We start from the raw sequence: 17,114 nt of genomic DNA, 5'->3' as shown, positions 1-17,114 counted from the left end.
TGTGTTCAACTGTCCGTGTAAGTTTGTGTAACAGTGTGTGAGTGTGCGTAAGTGTGTGTAAGTGTGTGTAAGTGTGTGTAAGTGTGTGTAAGTGTGTGTAAGTATGTGTAAGTGTGTGTAAGTGTGTGTAAGTGTGTGTAAGTGTGTGTAAGTGTGTGTAAGTGTGTGTAAGTGTGTGTAAGTGTGTGTAGGTGTGTGTAAGTGTGTGTGGTGTGTGTAGTGTGTGGTGTGTGTTGTGTGTGTAAGTGTGTGTGTGTGTGTGTTGGTAATGTGTGTCAGTGTTTCGTGTGTGTGTGTGCGTAAGTGTGTGTAAGTGTGTGTAAGTGTGGAAGTGGTGTGTAAGTGTGTGTAAGTGTGTGTAAGTGTGTGTAAGTGTGTGTAAGTGTGTGTAAGTGTATGTGTAAGTTTGTGTGAGAGTGTAATTGTGTGTAAGAGTGTGTAAGTGAGTGAAAGTGTGTGTAAGTTTGGTGTAACACGCCGGGCAGAAAGGCACCTGAAAACGACCACGTTGGGGTATTTTCTAAATTACAATTCAGATATTCATCAAACTTGGCATGAATATCAGGGTTGACCAGAAGGATTAAAATAAATAGGTTTTTAGCGTTACTGTTACGGGTATGACGTCATAATGACGTCATAATATCGTTTTGCAATGGTTTTCATATATTTGAAACTCATTCATGCTTCGTGAAACATGTGTTTTTAGACGCTTCTTGATATAACCAAAACGGTTTTGAAAACTTTTATCTCAATTGGTCAAGGCATTCAAAAGTTATAGGAATATTAAGTTTCATAGTTTTCCCGCCAAAAGATGGCGGGAAAAAAGATTTGAAAAGCATTAATAAAAACTATCGCTTCATTCATCTTTTCGAATTTACAACAACTTCGCACTAAAATTTCTACATAAACTACACTATTAATGACCTAAAATCGTATCGTTTAAGATTTTTGAATTTTGAATTTTGAAGCCAAAGCGCTATAATTAAGGCAAGAAATAAAGCGTACGTCATTATGACGTCACGTGAATTTTAAAATCTTTAAATAAGTTAACCCTATAAGATTTTTTCAGATGTTTTTGAGTAGCAACACTGCTTTAGTGCTAAGTAACAATTATGCTCAGAGAAGTCACTCGTTCCACAGCATTTAAGAGTATTTTACAATTCAAGATGACGTCAAATTGGGTGACGTCACTAAATCCTTTAATCTTCAATAACTTTAGTTAGAAACGTCGTAGCGAGTTCCGATAAACATTGTAATGTTTTGCACAACACTCTCCATCTGATCAAGTCAAGTGATAAAGACAGCGATCAACGATAAGAATTTACCATAAAAGGAGATGCCAAACATGACGTTAAAGAAACGTCATAACCTCTTAAAAATGAATCGTCTTTATGAACCTGCACTTCCCCGATATTCTATGAAAATTTGAGCTTAATAAAATTAATAGGATTTCTTTATTTTGGGCATGTTTTCCCATGCCGTTTTGTAGGTCGTTTGTGCCCGGCGTGTAAGTGTGTGGAAATGTTTGAAAGTGTGTGTAAGAGTGTGGAAATGTTTGAAAGTGTGTGTGTAATTGTGTGTAAATGTATGTACGTGTGTTTAAGTGTGTGTAAGTGTATGTGTAAGTGTGTGTAAGAGTGTGTAAGTGTGTGTAAGAGTGTGTAGGTGTGTGTAAGAGTTTGTAAGTTTGTGTAAGTGTGTGCAAGTGTGTGAAAGTGTTTGTGTAAGTGTGTGTAGTGTAAGTGTGTGTAAGTGTGTGTAAGTGTGTGTAAGTGTGTGTAAGTGTGTGAAAGTGTGTGAAAGTGTGTGTGTAAGTGTGTGTAAGTGTGTGTAAGTGTTTGTAAATGTCTGTAAGTGTTTGTAAATGTCTGTAAGTGTTTGTAAATGTCTGTAAGTGTAAGTGTTTGAAAGTGTTTGTAAGTGTGTGTAAGACTGTGTAAAGGGGCTTGTAAGTGTGCGTAAGAGTTTATTAGTCTGTGTAAGTTTGTGTAAGTTTGTGAAAGTGTGTTTGTAAATGTGTATAAGTGTGAGTCCATCACTGTGTTGGTATGTGTAAGTGTGTGTAAGTTTGTGTGTAAGTGTGTATAAGTGTTTTTAAGTGTGTGTAAATGTGAATAAGTGTGTGAAAGTGTGTCTATAAGTGTGTGTAAATGTGTGTAAGTGTTTGTAAGTGTGTGTAAGTGTGTGTAAGTTTGTGTGTAAGTGCTTGTAATTGTGTGTAAGAGTGTGTAAGTGTGTGTAAGGGTGCGTGTAAGTGTGTCTGTAAGTGTGTGTAAGTGTTTTTAAGTGTGTGTAAATGTGAATAAGTGTGTGAAAGTTTGTCTGTAAGTGTGTGTAAATGTGTGTAAGTGAGTGTAAGTGTGTGTAAATTTCTGTAAGTGAGTGTAGTGTGTGTAAGTGTGTGTAAGTGTGTGTAAATATTGGTGTAAGTGTATGTAAGTGTGTGTTAGTGTGTGTAAGTGTGTGTAAGTGTGTGTAAGTGTGTGTAGTGTGTGTAGGTGTGTGTAAGTGTGTGCTGTAAGTGTGTGTAAGTGTGTGTAAGATTGTGTAATCGTGTTAAAGTAAGGGTAAGTGTGTGTAAGTGTGTGTAAGTGTGTGTAAGTGTGTGTAAGTGTGTGTAAGTGTGTGTAAGTGTGTGTAAGTGTGTGTAAGTGTGTGTAAGTGTGTGTAAGTGTGTGTAAGTGTGTGTAAGTGTGTGTAAGTGTGTAAGTGTGTGTAAGTGTGTGTAAGTGTGTGTAAGTGTGTGTTAAGTGTGTGTAAGTGTGTGTAAGTGTGTGTAAGTGTGTGTAAGTGTGTGTAAGTGTGTGTAAGTGTGTGTAAGTGTGTGTAAGTGTGTGTAAGTGTGTGTAAGTATGTGTAACTTTGCTTGGGGGGAAAGCTTGGGCCACGTGTGAACTCCGCCTTTCAAGTCAAAAGGCGGAAATTCTGAAATGCGGAGTCCAGGCGATACGCAGTCGCCGAACCCCGAGTTCCCTAGGCCATTTGGAGGGCGTGAAATTGGGGTCCAAAGTGTTGGCGGGAAAGTTTGGGCCACGTGTGAACTCCGCCTTTGAAGTCGAAAGGTGGAAATTCTGAAAGGCGGAGTGCAGGCGATACGCAGTCGCCGAACCCCGAGTTCCCTAGGGCATTTGGAGGGCGTAAAATTGGGGTCCGAAGTCCTGGCGGGAAAGTTTGGGCCACGTGTGAACTCCTCCTTTTAAGTCGATAGTTGGAAATTCTGAAAGGCGGAGTATAGGCGACACAGAGTCGCCCAACCCCGTGGTCCCTAGGGCAGTTCACACGTGGCCTAGTTTTTCCCGCCAAGACTTTGGACCCTAATTTCACGCCCTCCAAATGCCCTGGGAACTTCGGAGTTGGGCAGCTCCGAGTCGCCTGGACTCGGGCTTTCAGAATTTCTACCTTTCAGCTGGAAAGGCGGAGTTCACACGTGGCCTAGTTTTTCCCGCCAAGACTTTGGACACTAATTTCACGCCCTCCAAATGTCCTGGGGACCTCGGGGTTGGGAGGCCCAGAGTCGCCTGGACTCGGCCTTTGAGAATTTCTACCTTTCAACTGGTAAGGCGGAGTTCACACATGGCCTAGTTTTTCCAGCCAAGACTTTGGACCCTAATTTCACGCCCTCCAAATGCCCTGGGGACCTCGGGGTTGGGAGGCCCAGAGTTGCATGGACTCGGGCTTTCAGAATTTCCATATTTCGACTGGAAAGGCGGAGTTGACACGTGGCCTAGTTTTTCCCGCCTAAGACTTTGGATACTAATTTCACGCCCTTTAAATGCCCTGGGGACCTCGGGGTTGGGCAGCTCCGAGTCGCCTGGACTCGGGCTTCCAGAATTTCCATATTTCGACTGGAAAGGCGGAGTTCACACGTGGCCTAGTTTTTCCCGCCAAGACTTTGGCCCCTAATTTCACGCCCTCCAAATGCCCTGGGGACCTCGGGGTTGGGAGGCCCAGAGTCGCCTGGACTCGGGCTTTCAGAATATCTACCTTTCAACTGGTAAGGCGGAGTTCACCGCGTAGCCTAGTTTTTTCAGCCAAGTCTTTGGACCCTAATTTCACGCCCTCCAAATGCCTTGGGGACCTCAGGGCTGGGCAGCCCCGAGTCGCCTGCACTCGGGCTTTCAGAATTTCCACTTTTCGACTGGAAAGGCGGAATTCACACGTGGCCTAGTTTTTCCCGCCAAGACTTTGGACACTAATTTCACGCCTTCCAAATGCCCTGGGGACCTCGGGGTTGGGAGGCCCAGAGTCGCCTGGACTCGGGCTTTCAGAATTTCTACCTTTCAGCTGGAAAGGCGGAGTTCACACGTGGCCTAGTTTTTCCCGCCAAGACTTTGGACACTAATTTCACGCCCTCCAAATGCCCTGGGGACCTCAATTTTGCTATCGCCGTTAGCCTTCTATATTATAATTGTTTGTTTAACGAACAAGTAGTTACAGTAAAATATCTGAGGAAGGTCGAAACCTCTAATAATTATAAAATTGCTACAATAGACCCGTTTCGAATTCCAAATTATCGCTGTGTTTCTTGATTACAGATTCACTTGCACAGGGTTAGCCTCGAGTTTGTGCAGAATATTCACGTGTTCCAGTTAAGGTCCGTCGAGTTTCAAAATGTTTGTATTGTTAAAGTTGTGCATTCTTTACTTTACTGTTGGTATTTGTGAATATTTAAACACTGATACGAGGCTAACCCTGTGCAAATGAGTCTGTAATCAAGGAACACAGCGGTAATTTGGAATTCGAAACTGGTCTATTAGTAATTGCCTGCTCTGCTGGTTCTTTTCTTATTCTACTTATTATGTATATCTCTATATCTGTATATATATGAAGGAAAAAAAGTAAACTAAATTATAATTACTACTTATTTACAAGAAATACGGAATAACTAAGAAGTAGAGGCCCATTCAGGGCATCCGTCTGGTTTGGGCCTTGTAGAGGGATTTCCTTTTTCTCGTGGAGAAATTCGTCTTCGCACGAGTTGTGGAAGAGTGGAAATATTATATTTGTCTAAAGACCGCTTTTTCCGTTTCAAATCCACACTCTCCCTCACCTTCCTCTTCTCCACTTTCCTCGCTGGACATATAATCAATAGTCAGCGCTGGATTCATTTGGCAATAACCATCCTTTCCATTGTTGAGCTCTTTGAACTTACAACATTAGAAGAATATTTTTGAAATAACTGTTGTGCAAATGTTTTTATAGGTGTAGTATTTATTCAATCTATTTTCAAAAAGTCCTCAAAATGCACTCGTTAATTGTTTCGATTATTGTAATGTTGTCAGTAAGTACATGTTTGACTTTTGCGTGACGTCATATTCCTTCGCGTGATTGCTCGTAATTAGGTGTTAACAGCACAGGCATGTAATAGGAGCACGCCAATAGTTTACTTAGCCATAATTTAGGTCCATAATACCCAAATAGTCTTTAAGCCTCTACTCGAGAAGTTGTCAGGCTGGGAAATCCAGAACTCGGCAATCAAATAGAAAATGGTTTTATTTACCTCTCTTTTTCTGTTTTGCTTCCTACAAGTTGTGATGTGGGCTTGGTTCGTTCCCTTTTCACTACGCTTTGCGTAGGCGCGCTTTGATCTCATGTATGTCTTGTATGCAGCTATAAAACCAAATGAAAAGGAGTTATAAGAAATTGCTCACTACTGACTGAAATACAAAAATTAGATATCTGGTTTATGTTATCGGAAAGCAAAATATTCAAAAGGATTGACACCTCATTAATAATATTTTTAGATGTCGGTTTTTGCCCCTTATTCTCTGATCAGGTTTGAGTTGATTAGCGCTCCAAGGGCATGAACCATTATACTCGTGCTTTAATTCATCGGCTATGTGGTTAAATATTCGAATATTATGAGGCGACTCATTACTGCAATAAAGAAAGATATAATTACATAAATGTCAAATGTGCGTCAAAAATTAATGCATAACGGGTTTAATTATGTGAAATTGAAATAATGCTTTAGAAGAATACCTTTCTTGGATTTTAAGCGTGTAGTTTTCTTCATCTCCATCGGCCAGGGCTTTGGCTTTTCTTCGTAGGTCGTTCTATGAGAGAAAGAACAAGCATCGAATAAAACCATTTTCGCGTGTTTTTTTTTTTTTTTTTCCCGTGTCTTTTTTAAATTATGATTGATATTTTAACAGATTTTATGAGGTCATCGTTTAAGGTCACACGATCCGTAGGCACTTTTAGGCGGGAAGAAATGGAACCGGTGAACGATTGAAGGAGTTTAAACAAAATTACAAATCATATCAAAATTATCTAAAACTCGTTTCAGTCTACACTGTGATGTTAAAATCCCTTTACAAGTGAATTACATGGCGTTTAGCTAAATGAATTAATAATCAGTTCCGTAACATCCAGTTTGAGATGACTAATTAAAATAATTAATTTAGGCGGGACTTTATGTTACTTAGACTAATAGCTCACAAAACCCTTGTGATAAATAGAAGATATTCGTTCGAAATATTTACTTACACTACACATGCGAGGTACGCGGATTGTTCCTGCACCTATTTGCCTCACTCGCCTGCCATGTCCACCTTCAGCATTCAATTTTGCTATTAGCCCATCGATCTTTTCAGTCATTGTTCTGAAGGCGGCTTGATCTTTAGAGTGTATTTGCTGGACCTGTCCCCTTAATGCTCTGTTTTCTTCTATGACGTTATCTAGAAGAACCGCATAATGGCACAGGTAGCCCAAGCTTGGTTTCTGTGGTGTCCTGCTATAAGGAAATGTATGGAGATTCATCAAAAATTTCAATAAAATCATTGAAACGTGAAATAAAGCCTCGACATTTTACTCGATCATTGAGAAATAGCACTTCTTTTGAACTGCGTGGCTATTTTTTGAATTTAGCCCGTTTTAAGATTTTTTCCCCCACCAGTAAGAAATAAGAGAAGGTTGGAAACTCGAGTCCCAAAAGCGAACCATCACGGGTCTTTGAAACCTCGTACGTCTTCGAATTTCCTTTCCAGCGCCAAATTTTAGTCATGACCCTTCTCTCACATCCCTATAGAACCGAGAAAGTCGCATTAGAGATTAATCTTCGCGTCTTTAAGCCATGAAATTTGCCTGTATTCACATACTACCTCGCTTGTTCTGACCCGTACTTGGAGCTCACTGTACACCAGTTCAACCACAGGTAGCCCAAGCTTGGTTTCTGTGGTGTCCTGCTATAAGGAAATGTATGGAGATTCATCAAAAATTTCAATAAAATCATTGAAACGTGAAATAAAGCCTCGACATTTTACTCGATCATTGAGAAATAGCACTTCTTTTGCTCTGCGTGGCTATTTTTTGAATTTAGCCCGTTTTAAAAATTTTTCCCCCACCAGTAAGAAATAAGAGAAGGTTGGAAACTCGAGTCCCAAAAGCGAACCATCACGGGTCTTTGAAACCTCGTACGTCTTCGAATTTCCTTTCCAGCGCCAAATTTTAGTCATGACCCTTCTCTCACATCCCTATAGAACCGAGAAAGTCGCATTAGAGATTAGTCTTCGCGTCTTTAAGCCATGAAATTTGCCTGTATTCACATACTACCTCGCTTGTTCTGACCCGTAGTTGGAGCTCACTGTACACCAGTTCAACGGATTTCTTTCGGCAACCGACCCGAGGTCACGCCAGAAGTCTTCGTGTCGTAAATGCGGATTGGATTTGGATATAGTGTTTCTTCGAAATTATAAGTTAAATACTTTTGCATCTTAGGCCGTTAAAAAAATCACCATAATTTCGAAGAAAGACTATATCCAAATCCAATAGTCTTACTTCGAAATTATGGTGAGTGTTTTTTTAACGAACTAAGATACAAAAGTATTTAACTTATCATTTACGACACGAAGACTTCCGGCGTGACCTCGGGTCGGTTGCCGAAAGAAATCCGTTGAACTGGTGTACAGTGAGCTCCAACTACGGGTCAGAACAAGCGAGGTAGTATGTGAATACAGGCAAATTTCATGGCTTAAAGACGCGAAGATTAATCTCTAATGCGACTTTCTCGGTTCTATAGGGATGTGAGAGAAGGGTCATGACTAAAATTTGGCGCTGGAAAGGAAATTCGAAGACGTACGAGGTTTCAAAGACCCGTGATGGTTCGCTTTTGGGACTCGAGTTTCCAACCTTCTCTTATTTCTTACTGGTGGGGGAAAATTTTTTAAAACGGGCTAAATTCAAAAAATAACCACGCAGAGCAAAAGAAGTGCTATTTCTCAATGATCGAGTAAAATGTCGAGGCTTTATTTCACGTTTCAATGATTTTATTGAAATTTTTGATGAATCTCCATACATTTCCTTATAATAGGACACCACAGAAACCAAGCTTGGGCTACCTGTGGTTCAACGGATTTCTTTCGGCAATCGACCCGAGGTCACGCCGGAAGTCTTCGTATCGTAAATGCGGGTTGGATTTGGATATAGTCTTTCTTCGAAATCGGGTACTGTATTTTTTGACGGCCTAAGATACAAGAGTATTTAACTTATAATTTATAACTTTATAATCTTTCTTTGAAATTATGGTGAGTGTATTTTTTAACGGCCTAAGATACAAAAGTATTTCTTCCGGCGTGACCTCGGGTCGGTTGCCGAAAGAAATCCGTTGAATTGGTGTACAGTGAGCTCCAACTACGGGTCAGAACAAGCGAGGTAGTATGTGAATACAGGCAAATTTCATGGCTTAAAGACGCGAAGATTAATCTCTAATGCGACTTTCTCGGTTCTATAGGGATGTGAGAGAAGGGTCATGACTAAAATTTGGCGCTGGCAAGAAAATTCGAAGACGTACGAGGTTTCAAAGACCCGTGATGGTTCGCTTTTGGGACTCGAGTTTCCAACCTTCTCTTATTTCTTACTGGTGGGGGAAAAAATCTTAAAACGGGCTAAATTCAAAAAATAGCCACGCAGAGCAAAAGAAGTGCTATTTCTCAATGATCGAGTAAAATGTCGAGGCTTTATTTCACGTTTCAATGATTTTATTGAAATTTTTGATGAATCTCCATACATTTCCTTATAGCAGGACACCACAGAAACCAAGCTTTGGCTACCTGTGATAATGGTCGTTCAAAGATAATTCTTGAGCCATTCTGAGTTTTATATTGAGCGCGAGTTTCAGAGAATTTGGATCTTGCAAATGGTACTTGGTAACGTGGAATATGTGAAGGGTAAATGGAGCACCTACTACTTTTACAAGGTCTTTATATGTTCAAAATTTGATATCTGGCGGGAAACTAATGTGTCGCTTTGATTGGCTAGAAAAATTACGTCAGAAATGATAAAATGTGCTAAAATGGGCTAAAACCATATGAAAAAATATTCAAAAAATAAAAATAAATAAAAAGGTTCCAAAAACATCGTTGGCCTACCATCGCATGAAACAAAAAGCCCAAATAAAATATTCAAGTTTAGGCCTTCGTGTTCAAATTCCTTGAATCTTTTGAAAATGACACTTCCGAAGTGACAACTTGTTACTTATAAGGGTACGGTAAATGGCGAACTATTTTCAAGTGACTTCCAGTATCATTTTACAGTATTGATTTTTCCCGCGGCCACAGCAGAGTAAATGAGCGACAGCGATGGTTTAGATCGTTCTGTTCTCTTTCTTTTCTGCATTATTGGCTGAAATGAATTGTCTCGAAGACCAGCTGTTAACTTAACGTAACTGATAAATCGACAACACAAAGTTTTCTTATTCCCCATATACCTGTCCACCTTAGCAAGTTGTAAAATGACTTCATGACTATATTATTATGTAGTGTTTAAAAAACGAGTAGGAGTGTTTTATCAGGTATAAAAGCACGAGGCGTAGCCGAGTGCTTTTATACCTGATAAAACACGATCTACGAGTTTTTTGAACTGCTTAAAACACTCATGAACAAATTATAAGATTTTGGTTCAACTGGAGCCACCATACACGTCACGAACATGGATTTTTATACTTCGATAGAAATTTGACGTCACGGGCATGCGCGACCAGATTCAATAGAAGCTCCCACACGTTGGATATTGCGTGTGAAGGCAAAGACAGGCACGTTAGTCAAAGATCTTTAGGGTTGGCTATGGCCTTGGTGAGGCTCTAAGCCTTCATCTAAGCTTGGATGCATACTTCATCCCTGATGAAGTCATCCTCATAGTATTCGAGTGGTCTTTATATAAAAATCACATGTGTCTTTATATAAAATCACTTGAATACTAATGAAGAGGACTTTATCGGGTATAAAGGTTCATGCACGTGACGTGTATGGTGGCTCCAATTGGACCATAAGCTTATGAATTAGTAATGAGTGTTTTAATATTATTTATTTATTCATTTGTTTTTGCATTATCGTAGCATATTTGATCATTACACAACGGCAGCTGTTAACGTTATTAAAAAATCGACAATAGAAACTTCTGACGATTTCGAACTTCTCCCAGCAAAAATTCACTAAATAGTTCCAAAAATAAACAATTAGTCCCCACTGTGCCATAACCCCGAGAGACATCCGCAGATTTGAGGCGTCGTATGGGCTTCGGACCTGACGGCCTGTCCTTCTGCCCTTGTTTGTACGGATTACGCAGAATGATGTTCTAGCCGAAGCATCAGGAGAGAGACTAGCCGGCCCCCAGACCATATCAGCTCAACACATTCTCCTCGTCAGGACAATCATAATCATTGAATGTCAAATCTCCTCAAATCAAACATAATCATTGTTTTGACAAATAAGTCATGATCAGAGAAAGACTTGGATCTAGCTAAAACACAAACCAAGATGGCGGACGGAGTTATTCAATCAGGCAAGTACAAATTACAATACATATCGACTTATTTCAACTTTCGATATATTGACCAAAATGATAATGCATTTTATTCATTCTGACGATCATAATAGCTACCAATAATCTTTATTCGCCCTCCTTTTTCAAATATTAGGCAAGATCAGTAGAAATACAGAAATACACACCGCTTCACAAAATTTAACGGTGAACAGACCTACAATATGAGCTTTTTAGTTACAATGTGTATGTACTACCTGTAGGATAATTACCCCGGCATTATATGAATTAAGGAAAAAGTAGAGATCTTTAAAACGAAGGTTTTTATTTCCTTTATTATAGTTTGTGCATGTATATGCTAGCATAAACAAAAAAATTATAATAGGAGCGTTGCAGAGAAAAAAAACAACCTTTGGGATTAAGAACTGTTTCTGGAATAAATAACTTACAATAATAATCAAAAAACTTTTTTTCTTTCTAAAGTAAAACATATAGTTAAATGTTATCCAAGAATGTGCAAATAAAACCTCACCTAATCTCAATATAAATTAGTTTCGGTGCGAACCCAACTGAGGCAGATTTAACATTTAAAGCTATTTATTACCTATTATTAAGTATTATTCTTAAATTTATATTTTGTTTTATTCTTTATTTATTTGTTTATTTATTTTTTTAATATGTAAATTATTTATTTGTATATTCATTCATACATTCATTTATTTATTTATTTATTTATTGAATAGTTATTTAGTTATTGATTTTGTTATTGCATTTTAGAATATCTTAACTGTATTGCTGTTGACATCTTTTGACTTTGTTTATAAGAGGATTTTGTATTCTTTTCTCAAAGGGTTTTCAAAGTGTTCAGTATTAATCACAACATAATTTTTTTCTGTACATATAAAATTCTTGATATTGACAATGATTAAACAATTCAATTTTATGATTGAACTTTTCCGACACAGTATGTTTCTTCAGTCATTTGCAAACTATACAGTGTATGTCAATATGAATAACAATATAATTATCAACAATTGCATAAAAGGAAAACAGAACAAGAGAATAAATAAAATGAACACATATTACATTCAGGTAACTTGAGAAATGAAATGGCCTTTATTTACTAATCAATAATTGTAGTCTTACTTATATAGTAACAACTGTATATGTTTCACCCTTTATTTCTAGGTCAAATATTCCACGTGAGAGTGCCATGATAGGAATTTAAGTAATTTAAGAGTGTTGTCAAATTACATGAATTTCTTGAACCAATGAGAATCCATGTGTAGTTAATGAAATGGAATTGAAAAGGGAAAGTGTGACAAAAGATACCACTGGCAGAGACCTGACAGCAGGGTCTAAAGGGGGGTTTAATGTCAAAATTGATAGAAATTGATCGTAGACTATTCTATCTACTATTTTGATTGCTGGTGTTTATACTGTAACTGATTAATTTTACAGGTGAAACAAAAACCAATAAGCATCCTTACAAGGTATGATAAAATATATTTTTCAAAAGCATAGGGTGCCATAAAGATTCCTGACAGTGAACTCACAGAAAATGCTACTCCACCCCCTCCCGCATACCACCCTAATCCAAATAAGTGCACTTATATTATTATATCTAAGTGATAGAAAGAATTGTATGTTATCTTCAAATCCTAATGTTAGGATCTACCATCAATCCCCCTGCCAGCCCCACCCCCTTAAGACCTCCATATGAAAAATCCCAAATACGTCCCTGCACAAGACTCGCAGTTAAGGTTAATTATAGGTAACTGGCTATGATAAACTATTTTCTTGCATCTTTTTCCTGAACTCAATATACTCGGTGTTCTTCTGTCATTTTTTAAGTAATATATACAGTATGAGTGGCCGTGTTGTATCAGATATACAACCACGAGGCGTAGCCAAGAGTTTGTATATCTGATACAACACGGACACGAATACTGTATATGGCTTATCAAACGTCTAGGTTAGTTCCTTTGTGTTTCACTAACATTTTCAAAATTAAAGTGAATTTGGCCAAGAAAATCCAACTTAAAGTTTATGCAAATGAACACAGTTTTGTATCAGATTTACAACACTCTTCACGATCGTGATTTCTGTTGTGTTTTCCTCATTAATTATTCATGAGTTTGATAATGTGTTTTAAATCTCTTAATCTCAGGAAAAAGTTTTTGCAATTATGATATATTATACATGTAATGTGAAAAATAAACAGCTCATTTATTAGTCAAAAGAAAATATATTTATGTGATGATTTATCTATAAATTTATATCAAAGCTATCGATATTTTCTTGCAGAAATGTTCATTGTGTGAAGAGAAGAATGGCAATGCAGCCAAAAAGTGTAAAAAATGCAAAAATGATTTTAACATCATTTCAACTCATGACTGGGAGGCATTGCAAAGAAAGGGCAAGACATGTCCCACTGATCAAAGGAAAAAGATGCAAATGAGGGTAATTATTATCAAAATTTTTTGCAGTAATAGATATACACACGGAATCTTTCATATATTCCTGCAAGATTTTGTAGAGAAATTACAAATAAACTATGAAATAAAATTAAGTAAATACTATTAAACAAGCAGTAGCTATATTTAGTGACTAATAGTTCAATTAAATGCTAATTGCTAAGTACCCCTTAAGTACAAGAATTACAATTTCCCTATTAAAAAATAAATGGATACCATTTAATTTTATGGTTTAACTACATACTGATTGCTCTAATATAATGAAACCCTGCCAAGTGAACATGAAAAATGGTTCAAGATATTTGATGAAATTTTTTACCTTACTTACCTTAAATAATTATAACTAGCTGAATGACAGAGTCAGAGAATGATTTATTTATTTTCTTTGGCACAGGCAAATATACTTCATTCCCAACATGACTGGGAAATCATTATCTTGGGCTACAAGCGGCACAGCAGAGGTAACAATGACGATGATGATGATTAGCATAGTACGTTACTTTGTTGATGTGCTGAAATTCAGTGGGCACGATTTGGATGTATAGTTTATGATATGTTGTTGCATAGTCCAGCACACTGTATTACTGACCCAATACACCAGTTTCGAGTTCCAAATTACCGCTGTGTTCCTTGATTACAGACTCATTTACACAGGGTTAGCCTCGCATCAGTATTTAAATATTCACAAATACCAACGGTAAAGTAAAGAATGCACAACTTCAACAATACAAACACTTTGAAACTCGACCGACCTTGACTGGAACACGTGAATATTCTGCACAAACTCGAGCTGGCTAACCCTGTGCAAATGAGTCAAGGGACACAACGGTAGTTTGGAATTCGAAAGGGGTCTATTCTTGCTTGAATTAGTTGGGACCTCCTATTCAAGGATTTTCAACCTTGCTTTTCCGAGTTTAGTGGACTCAGCTTAAAAAGTTTGCATTTGTCTTGAATGGTTGATATTGACATAGTAACCTATCAAGGGTAGCATCCTTGCTCAATCTACCTATGTCCCATGCAAACACTTGATAATCATATTAATGATTGACTGCTGACCTTAACTTGTTGGTGGGTTAACTGATAATGTGTATTGTTCAAGTTGATATAAATAGGACCAGAGTAAAACATCTATTTTATGATTTGTGTATGCATGTTGTATTTCAATGACAACTAGCTTGCTTTTGTTAGCTGGCTTTGCAGTACAGAGCCTTTTATGGTTTCATGATTTTTATAGGTGTTCCACCATTCCACAACCCCACACAATCTAAACCTTTGAGCCACCTTTGAGCAATTAGTGCATTTAGCCTCATATAAATATTATTATTACTATTATATAATATTATGGAATTTGGTAGGAAATGCTGCTTGGGCAAGTGATTTACTATCAACATCATCACATATTATGTTCTTTTCATCACCCCGCTCTAATCCTTGCAACATGTGCCCCCGTGTGCATCATCTAGGTCAGTGGGGATCTAAAACTGTACTGTTTTCAAAACAAGCCCTCAAAATTTTTTCAGGCGGGATTGTGCACCCCCTGCACTCCATAGCTGGGTCTATCACTGCAGGTCTCAACATAAATACAAAAATAATGAAATACTCACGGTATGAATTATATTACTGATAACAATAAAATTATACAGGTACCAGTTTTTATACCTATGGAACCCCCGGCTTGGGCGAACAGTTCATTGGTAATGACAAAGAAGAGGAAGGAGTGAAGATGGGAAAGATGGTCATAAAAATGTTTACTGCATTCATGAAAGGTACAAGTATATGGCATTATTGTGATTTGACAGTTTTTACTGCATATTATAATCAAACTTTTCCGAAATAACAGTCATCTCCAGCATCAAAAACCTCAAGAGAAACGCGAAATACCAGTTGAGTTCATATCACGTTGCAACTATCATAAGTCTTCTGTGGGTTGCACTGTCATTTATTAATCTATATTACCACCTTATTCAGTAAGGGACCGGATTATCCAGAGACTCTTACTTTCTTTTTGTTCAACAGAACAAAAGCAAGACAACATCAGAAACAACGATGGGCCAAAGAAAAATATAATCAACAATAGAGACAGTGAACTTGAGAACAACAACAAAAGAGCAACAAATTACAGCAGCAACAACGAAATACAAACAAACAACAGCAGTAACAACGATGGACCAAAAAACAACAGCAGTAACAACGATGGACCAACAAACAACAGCAGTAACAACGATGGACCAACAAACAACAGCAGTAACAACGATGGACCAACAAACAACAGCAGTAACAACGATGGACCAACAAACAACAGCAGTAACAACGATGGACCAAAAAACAACAGCAGTAACAACGATGGACCAACAAACAACAGCAGTAACAACGATGGACCAACAAACAACAGCAGTAACAACGATGGACCAACAAACAACAGCAGTAACAACGATGGACCAACAAACAACAGCAGTAACAACGATGGACCAACAAACAACAGCAGTAACAACGATGGAACAACGATGGACCAACAAACAACAGCAACAACAACGATGGACCAACAAACAACAGCAGTAACAACAATGGACCAACAAACAACAGCAGTAACAACGATGGACCAAAAAACAACAGCAGTAACAACGATGGACCAACAAACAACAGCAGTAACAACGATGGACCAACAAACGACAGCAGTAACAACGATGGACCAACAAACAACAGCAGTAACAACGATGGACCAACAAACAACAGCAACAACAACGATGGACCAACAAACAACAGCAACAACAACAAAAGACCAAGGCTCGACCAGAGCACGACAAACAATTATAAACCTGAAAACAAGAAAACAAAGTTGAACGCCATCATTAATCATCGAATTGTGGCTTATGTTCCTGATCAGAAAAGCGTTGCAGCCGTTGGAATTGTACATGGAGATAGAAGAGCGCTCCATGGGCACTGTATTTCTCAAGATTGTGTGTGCGTAGAAATTACTTACGTACTCAAGAAAGAAATTCGTGCACCAATCGTTCTTGGAGATCCCGAGGAGAACTCTGTATTGTCCCTTGGCCGTTTCTTTGCATTTCCCAAAAAATACCTATACGTCTATGAGAGCCCGAAAAGCCCACTGCGATCCTACCTTTCATGTTACGAGTGAAAATATTTTATTATTTATAATATTAGTAAGTCTCCGATTTCTACTTAACTCCAGCATCGTCGTAAAGATAGAATTTAATGATTGTTCTACAACAACGCTTTATGCGTTTCTGACAAGTTTCGGCTGCACGTTGACTTATTCAAAAGATGTACTATAGAATTATATTAACCCCTCTAGTCGGATAATGTTAGGAAATTGAAATGTATTTTTTTATTTAATAATTTCACTACATAGTTAAACAGGTATGAGAAATTACAGGAAACTCTGCCATTGATTCGCCAGTTCAGCGTACCACCAAAAAGATCAAAAACAGATTGACAACCTTTTCAAGACAGCTAATAAATTTAGTCACACCCACAAAACAATAACAATTGCTGAACTTTTAAGAAAATACGGCTCAGTTCTTTGAACATTCATATCTGATAAACAAAATCACATCATGAATAATTGACTTACTGAGGTGAAGCCATAACCATGTCCTTCCGCGTATTGGTACGAAAAGCTTTTTTCATAAATTCAATGTCTCTTTAAATATTATACAGTCATATTATACGGCTGTTTACAGTAGAGGGCTTTCATTACATCCGTAAAACACTTTTTAAGAAATTGCACATAATTTTGTACTAATTTGCACAATTTTGTTATAACAAAGTGTTTCACGGGTATAATGAAAGCACTCTAATTATATAGATTTATTTGTAATTTGTATATATGTTGTCGTTTAGGTTTTAATATGATTT

The 17,114-nt window shown here is 37.9% G+C and overlaps 1 pseudogene across 1 annotated transcript; it reads left to right on the top strand.

Annotated features, from left to right (window-relative positions):
* Window positions 1–10,353: 10,353 nt before the first annotated feature.
* Window positions 10,354–16,889, top strand: LOC116293685 (uncharacterized; annotated as a pseudogene). Its single transcript, XR_016118925.1, has 6 exons — window positions 10,354–10,779; window positions 12,220–12,251; window positions 13,066–13,221; window positions 13,630–13,696; window positions 14,879–15,001; window positions 15,252–16,889. The product of XR_016118925.1 is annotated as an uncharacterized LOC116293685 (transcript).
* The last annotated feature ends 225 nt before the right edge of the window (window positions 16,890–17,114 follow it).

The sequence above is a fragment of the Actinia tenebrosa genome, unplaced genomic scaffold (assembly GCF_029948245.1).
Source record: "Actinia tenebrosa isolate PJP-AT-01 unplaced genomic scaffold, QUT_ActTen_1.0 utg1471__unscaffolded, whole genome shotgun sequence".
Classification (NCBI taxonomy): Eukaryota; Metazoa; Cnidaria; class Anthozoa; order Actiniaria; family Actiniidae; genus Actinia; species Actinia tenebrosa.
The sequence above is the reverse complement of the archived record's forward strand: the minus strand, read 5'-3'. Positions and strand labels throughout refer to the sequence as shown.